The sequence below is a fragment of the Chamaea fasciata genome, unplaced genomic scaffold (genome assembly GCF_029207755.1).
Source record: "Chamaea fasciata isolate MVZ Bird 193981 ecotype frontalis unplaced genomic scaffold, bChaFas1.0.hap1 SCAF_1, whole genome shotgun sequence".
In the NCBI taxonomy this organism is placed as follows: Eukaryota; Metazoa; Chordata; class Aves; order Passeriformes; family Sylviidae; genus Chamaea; species Chamaea fasciata.
In genome coordinates, this window is record NW_027094086.1 from 2,228,395 (window position 1) to 2,240,054 (window position 11,660).

General features: G+C 46.3%; 1 non-coding gene across 1 annotated transcript; it reads left to right on the top strand.

Annotated features, from left to right (window-relative positions):
• The first annotated feature begins 3,983 nt into the window (after positions 1 to 3,983).
• On the top strand, positions 3,984 to 4,056 carry TRNAF-GAA (transfer RNA phenylalanine (anticodon GAA)). Its single transcript has one exon. It is a non-coding gene; the product is annotated as a tRNA-Phe (tRNA).
• The last annotated feature ends 7,604 nt before the right edge of the window (positions 4,057 to 11,660 follow it).

Sequence of the window (11,660 nt, forward strand, 5' to 3'; positions counted from 1 at the left end):
AAGAGAAGGCTCCAGGGAGACTTCAAAGCCCCTAACAGTGCCTAAAGGGGCTCCAAAAGAGCTGGAGAGGGACTTTGGAAAAGGGCCTGGGAGTGTCAGGACAATGGGAATGGCTTCAAACTGACAGAGGGCAGGGATAGATTGGATATTGGGAAGAAATTGCTCCCTGTGAGGGTGGTGAGGCCCTGGCACAGGTTGCCCAGAGAAGCTGTGGCTGCCCCATCCCTGGAAGTGTCCAAGGCCAGCTTGGACAGAGCTGGGAAAAACCTGGGACAGTTGAAGGTCTCCCTGCCCATGGCGAGGGTGTTGGAACTCAATGATCTTCAAGGCCCCTTCCAACCCAAACCATCCCATGATTTTATGATGCTTTGAGGGCAATCACTGGTGCCTGATCCCTTCTGCCCAGGCAACATTCCAGGCTTTGAGCAGCACCAGCCACAGCAGCAGAGTCATCATTACCAGCAGAGCTCAGCTCCTTGCTAGAATTAATGATTTGAGTCTGCTTAATTAACGGTTTCTCCTCTTTGCCCTAAAATGTTAATCCCTTCTCCAGCCATGGAATTGCACAGGGGCTCTCTGAGCTCACTTCTTGCCTGTAGTTGTGACATTTTGTGTCAGTGAGGCCCTGAAAGAGGGACTGGATCTTCCTCTCCCTTCACTGTTGCCCTCTCCCCAGAGCAGCAGAAACACTTTGACATCACATTACGTAATTTTCTTCTCACGAGCCCTTGCAAACATTTTTATCGCAGAAGAAATTGAAAAAATCTTGGAAATAACTTTTGAACTTCAGAGAAGAGGAAAAAGAGAAAGCCTGCCTGAGACAGATCAAAACTCGTGATTCATCAGTGGTAGAGCTGAGATGAGACCTGAGAAAGACCTGTTCCACGCCCTGTAACACATTTCTGAAATATAAAGGTGGCAGGGATGCAGTGGTGAGTGATTCTGTTGTGGAAAAACAGGTGTAAGTGCTGGGAAGACAACACAGTCAGGGAATACAATAATCCCTGGAGACCAGGACAGGCTTGGCAGCTCATTCCTGCCCACTCTCACGGTTATCCATGATTTGGAGTGATTGCAGGGGGGCTGCCAGGTGGGAACTTTTGAAGCGTTTGAGATATTATCCCTTCTTTTGCAGAGCCACAGTGTGGTTCCAGAAGGATCTGAGCGTGGGTGTTGCAATGCAGAGAACTTGTCTTGCCCCTCATTTGCAAAACTCTGCAACTAAGAAAACCCCCAGAGCCTTGTTCTCTCCCATGACAGCCCCTCATTCAAACTTATTTATTTTCTTGGCTCTCCATAATCCCAAAATCTGGGATCATTTCCTCTCCAGACAGACTGAGCGTCAAGGAGGACAAAAACGCTTCAGGAGCTCCAGGGATTTCTGAGATTGGATTTAAGCAGGAAATAGAACAAATTTCCCAGGGCGGTCTCCTACCTGTGGCTCGGACGCCTGGGAAAAAGGGAATGGATTGACGGAGGAATGGTCGTAAGGCAGCAGAAAGGAGGGATTGACGTCAGAGCTCCTCATTTCCATCTCTACGTCACCTAGCAACACTCCGGTTAAGGAATGAACTTCCGAGACGCGGATTCCCTGGGAATTTTCCCATTAGGTGGCACCACTGGCCTTGGGAAGGGTTTCGTCTGCTCTGGCTCCATCCTGCCAGGTAGACCTGGATCCAAATGCGTTGATCTCCCTCCCAAAAAAAAATCAGAAATAGCTGCGAGCGAATCAGATTTGTGAAGACGTAAAAGTGCTGAGGGTTATTTGTGGTGATTAATTTGGAGAAAAAAGTTTTGGTAGGATACAGCCTATCTTTGCACTGGGCTTAATGCGGATTCTGGAAAACTCCATAGAGAGACAAAATCTGGCTGGTCTTGGCATGAATTAAATGATCCTGAAGGTCCTTTCCAAACCAAAAGAATTTCTGTGATTGGGTCAGTTGTAGAGATTTGCCTTTTTGGCCTCAGAGAAGTAGGTGAGATGAACCCCACCCCAGGAACCTTTTCAAAATTGCTGTGTTTTACAGAAAAAAACGTCATGCCAGATCTTCTCTTGTGGTCTTTGCTCCCTGTCACGTGGATGTGTCCACCTGGCCTGCCAAGAATTTGGAAATCATCACTGCTGGTAATGCCAAACAGCTCACAGCTCTTCAAGGAAGAACAAACCAGAACTATTTCAAAGAATTACAGGCACTTATGTTTCAAAATAGACATTGGTCTGTTTTGATTTGCTTTCAAAGACAGAATCTTTGAAGAAAAATTAAGCCTGGAGCAAGTCCACACTCCAGACATTAAAAACCCTTCAAAGCAAAGCTTTACATGCGAGTAAACACTTAGGATAGACTCCAAAACAATCAGCTAAGAAATCATCTGGCTGTGCAATTCTCACTTTCCTTCAGCATCCAAGTGTGGAAAAATATATCAGGAAGAGTGTTCTGTTCCTAAAATCTGATCCAAGATGTACTTGTAAGATCAGCAGCCACCGAGCTCAAGAAATTGCTCCTTCAAAAACCTTCGGCAGATAAAAATAACCATCCCTGCTCTGAACACACAGCTGCCATTTGGGGATGATCTTGCAGAGGACGCAGTACAAGATTTTTTTCCTCGTCCTCTTTCAAGGACAATAGGAAAAACTTACTGGGGTCAATACCCAACTTCCTTCTTCTTATGGATCCTGAGGTCCAGGTGGAGATGAGAGAGACATTCAACAGGATATGAAAGGATGGCTCATTCCCACTTCAGGGTTGAGGCCTAATTACCCTCCCGTGCCTCCAATTCCTGGACAGTCCTGTAGATTCCTCTCATATCAGCAGCTCTACCAGACTCAAAATGGAACTGGTTTTGGGAATTGGTTTGGGGGTTATGTTGTCTGTTTAGCCACGCCCTGGATTTGTTACATGCACTATTTTTTTTAAATTTTTTTTTTTTTGGCACCAGAGAGCTTTCAAAAGCTGGATCTGGAATGTTTTAGGTCACATAGAGGAGACAATTTATAAGTCAAGAAGCAGAAATTCTCTAGCACTGCTCAGCTGTCCAAAAATTCTCCACCTGACAAGCACAAAGATGCTGAGACCCTCAGCAACCCATGACCAGTTCCTCAGCGACCATGGGTGGGTTCATCATTGGGATCCAGTGCTGGAAGTATTTTTGGAGAAAGAAAACCCACTTGGGGATTGATCCTGATGTCTGGATATTTCAACAGATTCTACAGCCTGGTTTGGGAGCCTGAGATACCAGGAACTGTTATCTAATAAATCTCAGTGAGGAAATATCAGCTGCTGTCAAGCTGAACATTCAAACCCAGATTAAATATATTTCTGACACCTTTCTCTACCAGATTTTTAACAGACATGAAAAACTTACTGTGCATTCCACATATGTATTTTGGGAAGATGTGAATTTGGAGCTGGTGAAAGATGGGAGATTGTCCCGGGAGCAAATTTTTTGCAGGATAAGTTGGTGGGCTTGGGCAAACATCTCCCATATCACTGCATGAAGATGCCTGGCTCCCATTCCTTGGGTGGAGGGAGACAGATTGATGTGAAAAGATTAGCCAGGCTCCATGGATAATTCCAGATCCTTCCGTGGGCTCTGTGAAAAGGTGTTAGGAAATTCTGTTCAGTGCTACTGCTCTTGGCTGGTTCCCAGATCCAGGCTGCTGTTTAATTCCAGATTTAGCTGTGTTTTCTCAGAGAACCCCAGAATGTTTCGGGTTGGGAAGGAGATTAAAGATCACCTCTTTCCAATCCCCTGGCATGGGCAGGGACTTTTTCCACTGTCCCAGGTTTCTCCAAGCCCCATCCAACTCGGCCTTGAACACTTCCACGTGTCTCGAGCCATTACTTTTGATCTCAGTCTCTCTCTGTCCTGTTCCCTGACACAATTCTTTGATTCCCAAGATAAAGTCAACCAAAGGCTGCCTGAAAAGGCTGAAGGATCCTCATGTTCCAACAAGTTTTGGGACAAATTGGAGCCTGAACTGAGCTGAAGTAGCTCAGCTGGGAGAGCGTTAGACTGAAGATCTAAAGGTCCCTGGTTCAATCCTGGGCTTCAGCAGAGTTTTCCTGCACTTTTGTGTGCCCAGGGCTGGGCTCTCCAGTACAGGAGAGACCTGGACATCCAGGAGAGATCCAGGAGAGATCCAGTCAAGGGCCAGGAAGGTGATCACAGAATCACAGGATGGGTCAGGCTGGAAGACACCACAGTGGGATCATCTGGTCCAACCTCCCTGCTCCAGCAGGGCCATCCCAGGGCACAGGGCACAAGATTGTGTCTCCAGACAGTTCTGGAATATCTCCAGAGAGGGAGGTTCCACACCCTCTCTGCTCTCAGTTCAGTGCCTGGACAATGCACAGGGAAGAAGTTCTGCCTCATGTCCAGGTGGAACTTCCTGGGATCAGTTCCTGCCTGTCCCTCCTGTGCCATTGCTGGGCCCCACAGAGCAGAGCCTGGGCCATGCTCTGAGCCCTCCCTGCAGACAGGGACAGACAGGAATGGGGTCCCCTCTCAGTTGTCTTATCTTGAGGCTGAACACGCCCAGAAGAATGTAATGAAAGGACTGGAACCTCTTTCTTCTGAGGAGAGGATGAGAGGGATTGGTTGCCCCGAGAGGTCATGGAGTTTCCATTATGAGAAATTTTAAAATGCCACCTGGCTGTGGCCCTGGGTGACTGGCTCTGGGTGGCCTTGCTGGAGCAGAGAGGTGCACTAGAAGATGTCCAGAAATCTCCTCCAAGTAGAGGACAAAGATAAAATTTTATGCATAGGGCAGGAAAAAGCCAGGCCAATGTCATCCTCAGGTTTTTCCATCAGCAGTGTCCACCTGGCCAATGTGCACGATCATCCTGGCTGTCCAACCAGCCAGCAAAGAGCTGGGATCTAGATTAGGGTGTCAGAAGAACTAGACCCACACATGAACAAAAGCAAATTTAAACACTCCTATCCTTAAAATATTATCAAAGTAAGGTTTTATTTTTAATGATTTCCCTTTTTTTCAGTCTAACTAATAGCTCTAATAGCATATAGAGACTCTTTCAAGCTGAACTCCTCACCCGCTCTGAAATCCCAGTGCCTGTCATCTGCTGCAGGATCTGCAGCGTGACGTCACGCACAGAGCCCCCAAATAAACTTCCGCTCCTGTTCCAGGCACCATCTGTGTCCCATTTCTGCAGCTCCTGGCAGAGATTGCTTCCCTTCTATGGAATGTTCCTTCCCCTCGCTGAGCTGCAGACTTTGGAGGCGGGGAAGGCGGCGGGCGGAACGGATCCCAGCTCCGTGCAAGCGGAGAGCGCGGTGCTGTGACGGTGTCCTTGGGTGGTGGGATGATTTTGGTGCTGGTCCTTGGCCCAGATGGGCCCAAACCATGCTCCAGGGCAACCCAAAAAAGAGGTAAAGGCAACAGTTGGCCATCTGGCTGCAAGAAATAGGAGAGGCTTCACTGGGATGTTGGGTGTTAATGAGGGTGGGAGTGGTGAGGTGAGGAAGAGCCAAGTTGGGGATAATCATGGAGGGGTTCAAATGCACTGGGACACACAACTGCTTTGAGTCGCAGAGTCACAGAACTACAGAATCACACAACCACAGAATAACAGTCACAGAACCACAGAATAACAGAGTAACAGAACCACAGAATAACCTGAGTTGGAACAGACCCCCAAGGATCCTCGAGTCCAGCTCCTGGCCCTGCACAGGACACCCCAACATCCCACCATGCACCCAAAAGGGTTGTCCAAGCACTCCTTGAACTCTCTTGGGCTTGGTGCTGTGACCACTGCCCTGGGGAGCTGTTCCAGTGCCCAACCACCCTCTGGGTGAAGAACCTTTTCCTGAAATCCGACCTAAACCTCCTGTGACGCAGCTTCAGGCCACTCCCTCAGGTTCCATCACAGGTCACCACAGAGCAGGGGTCAGTGTCCACCCCTCCTCTTCCTCTCAGGAGGAAGGTTTAGACTGTGATGGGGTCTCCCCTCAGTCTCCTCTTCTCCAGCTGAACAAACCAAGTGCCCTCAGCTGCTCCTCACATGGATGTGAGGATAGAGTTCACAGTTTTGTCTTGCTCTTATGCAAATAAATTGAGCTTTAATTCATAATTAAGGCAGCTGCAACCCAAACAGACCATGAAGAGCCTTGCCTTAGGCTCTCCGCCAAACCAGCTGAATCTCTGCCAATCCCTGTGCCTCAGTTTCCCTCCCTGCAGCACTGACTCTTCCCGCAGAGTGGGAACAGTCAGCTTGCAGGTGAAAGCACTCTGTGTTCCCAGCTTGTTTTTGTGTGTTATCCCAGCACGTGTCCCCAGGGATGATGCTGGATTACTCATATACCTCTCGAGTCCTCTGTTTCTCTAATTCCTTTTATTTGCAAGAGTTAGGAACAGTCATGCTATCCAGGAAAACACAGCCCTCACAACACCAGCATCAGCGTCACTGGGCTGTGCTTTGCAGGCTGTTCCTAAGAAACTCCTGGGATTTTCAGGTGGATTCACCTCAAAGTGGGGAGGAAATGGGGAGGAGGGAGTGATTAGAAAGGAGGGCACAGATCATCTCAGAACACTGCAAGATGAGGTAAATGACGAGGAAACCGTGTGGGAGAGCAGGTGAATGACGTGAGATTCAGGATCCTGGGTCACCTTTGATACAGAACATTTCAAAAGGACAGGAAAGGCTTTGGGATTCATCTGGAAAGGGAGGGGCTACTGGAGATGGGGAAAAAAAAACCACCAAAAAAACCTTGGAATATTTTGCTGTCATGGCAAAGGTTAGCCAGGTTGAGTGTTGATGATATGGATTTGGAGATTGTAAGGAAAAGGGTGAGGAATTTGTGGTGGAGCCAGAAGTCAGCACTGTAAGGAAGGGGTTTAAACTGGTGGAGGAAGTGAAAATTCCGAGGCCCATACCAGTTAATATAGGGCAGCTCTCAACAAGCTCTTTCCTGTCCTCCAGAAAGAGCAACAGATACCAGAAGAGGCTTGTAGGGACTTCTAGGAAAAGGGTTTTGCCATGTGGCTGCTGGGAGCCACCTTCTCATCCCTAATGTTTGTTTTTGCTGCACAACCCTCTCTGCCGCCACTGTGGCTGATCCCTCAGAGGATGGTCATTAGACATAACAAAGTGGATGAGGAACATGTGATGAATCAAAACCTTCTCTTCCCCATTCTCCTTCTATTATTAGTTTTTAAGTATGGATAATTTTTTTTGGTTTATTTTCTTTTTTCTTTTTTTTTTTTTTTTTTTTTTTTTTTAGTGAAAAGCTGAGCCACAAAATTCAGGGAAACACCTGGGGTTTAACCTACTTTTGAAATTGTATTACCCTTTGATTCTGAGGTTGTAGCCCAGAACTCTGATATAGGGAGCTGTGGAACAATCCTTATTTTGGTTATCCCAGCTGCCAAAACAAGAGGTGTTCAGACATCTCTTGCCTTGGTGCTACCATGCTTAATAACCCTGGCTATTAAATCGATAATCCTTTCTGTGAAGATTTTGTCTGGAATTATTAAACACTTTCTTGGCCATTTTGATAATTTTTGGTTCATGGGCTCTGCTTCTGGTTGTGGATGCTTGCACATTTTTAGCAAGAGAGGTGGCTACCACACAGAAGCTGGGAAAAGAAAAAGATACCCCTAAATCAATCTCCAGCAAGTTGAATTGATTGAAAGCCCTCTTTGTTCCATTCCTGAACTCACATGGAGACCTCCATTCCCTCAAATCCCAGTTATAAACGGGCTCACTGGAAGGTTTCATCATCAGAAAGTTTAAATCATTATTAAATCATTATATCAGGGACAGTGTGGCCAGCAGGACCAGGACATCATCATCCCCCTGTACTCAGCACCTCAAATCCTGGGTTCAGTTCTGAGTCCTTCATGACAAGAAAGACATTGAAGGGATGGAGAGTGTCCAGAGAAGGGAACAGAGCTGATGAAGGGTCTGGAGCACCAGGAGCAGCTGAGGGAACTGGGAAAGGGGCTCAGCCTGGAGAAAAGGAGGTTCAGGAGGAACCTTCTCTCCACAACTCCCTATGACAGGAGGATGGAGCCAGGTGGGGATTGGTCTCTTCTCCAAAGTAAGGAGGAATGGGATGAGAGATAACGGCCTCAAGTTGCACCAGGGGAAGAATTAAGTTGGATATCAGAAAAATTTTCTCTGTAAGGGTTGTCAAGTGCTGGCACAGGCAGCCCAGGACAGTGGTGGAGTCCTCATCCTTGAAGGTGTTTAAAAGCCGTGAGTATGTAGAACTTGGGGACATGGTTTGGGGGTCACCTTGGCAATGCTGCATTGATGTTGGACTCAGTGACCCTAGAGGTCTTTTCCAACCTAAATAATTCCACGATTCGAAGCAACCAGCTTCTTTAAAAGCCATGACAGAGAGGGGAAAAAGATCAGTAATCTCATTTTTCAGCCTATATCCCAACTGCTCTTCTCTTATCCCCTGCAGCAATAAAATTCCTTGGGAAAGATGGACACGGGAGGGATCTCGGGTCTCCTGGGAGTGAGAGCAGAACCCTTCAAACAAGGAGTGGGAATAACTCGTAACACATTCCAGAGCCCCGCCCGTGCTCCCTGTCTGTGCCTCCCGCTCACCTGCCAGAGAGAGCCGGGAGGGAAAAATTCACCTGGGAGGGAAAACAAGCTGTCCCTGAAGGAGGTGGGACGAGGAGGATCCTGTGAAATGCCACGGCTGCAGTTCTGAGAGGGACTTTGTGGATTGAACCTGATCTGAGGGTGTGAAAATTGGGCAGGTGAGGGAGACAAAGGGTTCAAAGATGTGTCTAAACACCTTTAGGCCAGAAAGTTGGGCTCATTTGGATTAATGAATCTCTTGCATATTCCTCGGGAAGTCTCTCTCACACATTTTCAAACACTGTTTAATTTGCTGCAGTGTGTGAGACCGACTTTTAACAATTTATCTTGGCAGCTGGCAGCCCTGGAATGGGACAAATTCCTCAGCGCTGCTGGAGGAATTGATGCAGATGGATTTGTGCTGCAGATGGCTGTAGGCACATTTGCAGGTGTTTGTGGGGTTTTTGGTTCCTTCTCCTGACATCTTCTATCTAATTTCTCTCTCTCCCTCTCTCTTTTTTTTTTTTTTTCTTTTAAATAGTTTATGTTCCATCTCCTCCAAAAGAAGACATTTGACCCATGTGGGAAGTCATGGTTCACTTCCCTCACCTGAGCTGAGGCTCTCAAAGGTCACTCTGCTCCTTATTCATACAATCACAGAATCAGAGCGTGGGTTAGAAAACACCTTAAAGATCATCCAGCTCCAACATTCCATGGACAGGGACAGCTTGGACTTGACCAGGTCACTCAGAACTCCATCTGGTCACTTGGATTCTCCATCAGCACATGCCCAAGCTGATAAATCATATTTCTGGACATATTTTCTCTTGCTGTCAGGTTCTGCTTTTCTGTAAAATCATCTTTAAGAAAGGTCCTTGCATCAAGCTCCAGGCTCCAGCATCTTTTGTCACTGTGTTTCCAATGTAGGAGCCTTTACAGGGCTGGCAGGAAAAAGATTTTCTATAATATTTCTATTTTCTATATTATTTCTATTTTCTACATTATTTCTATTTTTTATATTGCCCCTTCCAAGCCAGACACTGCTGAGAAGTCCTGAGACAACAATCCCTGTACAGGCCACTCACTGAAGGGCTGGACTTGATCCTTGTGAGTCCCTTCCAACTCAAAGTATCCTGTGATTTTGTGAAATATCCAGAGCTGTCCAAGGCTTTTGATGGATGACCACAGGCCACCCATAAACTTGGGCTGAGGTTCTGTGCAGGTGCCTCACCTTTACTGTAAAATTATCAGGCAGCTGAGAGGTGTTATTCTATTTTTTCAGGGAAATCTGACACCCCCCCCCCCCTTCCAAATCCTGAGCTAACAGGTCTTTCCCAGAGAAGAACTAAAATTGCAAAGTACTGAGTTTTACATCTACTGTCTATATTGAGAGGCTGGGGAAAAAAAAAAAAAAAAAAAAGGCAGCTCAACTTAGAAACTTCAGCTCCAAGTTTAAAGTTAGAGGTGTTGATCTGAGACCTTAAGAGCTAAAAATCCTTGGGCTGAAACAAAAAAGAAAAAAAAAAAAAAAAAGCACACCCTCAGTGGATTTTCAAGCCTTGTACTTCTGGTTTTATGTACATCTGCTCTTGGTTTTTATTTAAAGGATTGGCTGCAAGAGTAGGGAGCTTGCAGGGCAAATCTGGAGCCGAGGGAAAGTCTGAACTCCACTTTTGGAAGCTTTGGCTGCAAACCCAGCTTCCCTCAAGCAGCCCAGCACAGCCATGGCCACCCTTCAGGATTTTTAATGGGGTGACTTCAAAACCAGCAGCAAAATCAAGGGGGGAAAAAAAAAATAATGCTGCTGCCGTTTTCTATGCAGATTTTCTGTTTTTCCGAAGCCCATTTCACTTCTTCTCCTCCTCCTCCATAAAATTCTCCTTCTCTCGCTCCTCCTGTGGAGGTGCCAAAGCCTCCTCCATCAATTTGTGAGAACTTCTGCTTGAAAACTGGAGCAGAGAGTCACCCACGGAACCAGGCTGGCATGAAAATACCGGAGGCAGAGGCTCTGATGCGAAACGACTCGAGGAGTTTCCCCATGTCAGGGTGAAAGAAATGGGAATGTGGGATCAAATCCACTGAAATCCTTGGGGTTTGGGGCACCTGCCCAGCATCTCCTGACCACGGACAGGGATAGGGCTCATTATGAAGACATTTATTAATTTCCTCCTATGGTCTTTGAATTAATAATTTTATCCTTTTGCTGCTTTTCTGGGACTTAAAGTGTACCCAAATCTGCCAAATTTTTTTTCTCCCATGGAAAAAACCCAACAATTCAGCGGGTCAAGCTTCCTCCTAAACATTTCCAATTGCTTGGAATGAGAGATTGGGAGGCAAAATTGGATTTCCAAAGCAAAAGAGAAGTTTCCAACCCATGTGGCACAAGTCAAAGAGGTTAAAAAGCTGATCTAAGTGTAGTTTAAAGCCTTACATGCTGTAGAGTAATTAAAATCACTTCTCTACTGGATCCTCATATTTTTACATTAAATACTTCCCCGAATTTGCAGAGTTTCGCCAAGGATGTTTTCTGTGCTGTAGATACTTGCTAGGAACCCAACTGAAATCCACCCACCCTTCTGCATGGAATTTCAAACTCTCCCCAGGCTGTCACCTCCTGGATGCTCCCAGAAGCTGCCAGAAGAGTTTTTACTCCTGTCCCAGCCTGAATCCCACCCTGGGCAGGGGAATAAAAATCTCTGTATCTAACAAGCGACAGCAGGAAGCTCCACAAAAAAAAGAGCTCTGCTTTTCTGAGCACAATTTGCATATTTAAATAGCCTACTTCCCCTTGGAATGGGCAGTGCTTCACGTTCTCTCCTTTTCCTCCACTTGCATCTTGCAGTCCCAAATAAAATTAGGTTTTGCTATTCAAACCTAAGAGAAAGGAGAACTCAAACCCCCAAAAATTAACAGCCGCTTTAATGACCTAAATTGTATTTAATTAATCAGCCACAAATAATAATACTGAGACCTTTTAAAGGCATTTTGTCTGTCTGTTTACTTAAGTACCTGTGAGGAACTGAGCTGGATCCAAAAAGTATTTTTTTTTCTCCAGGTTTAATGTTCAGAACAAGTCCTGGACAGTTGCTGCCTTTGAATGTTTGT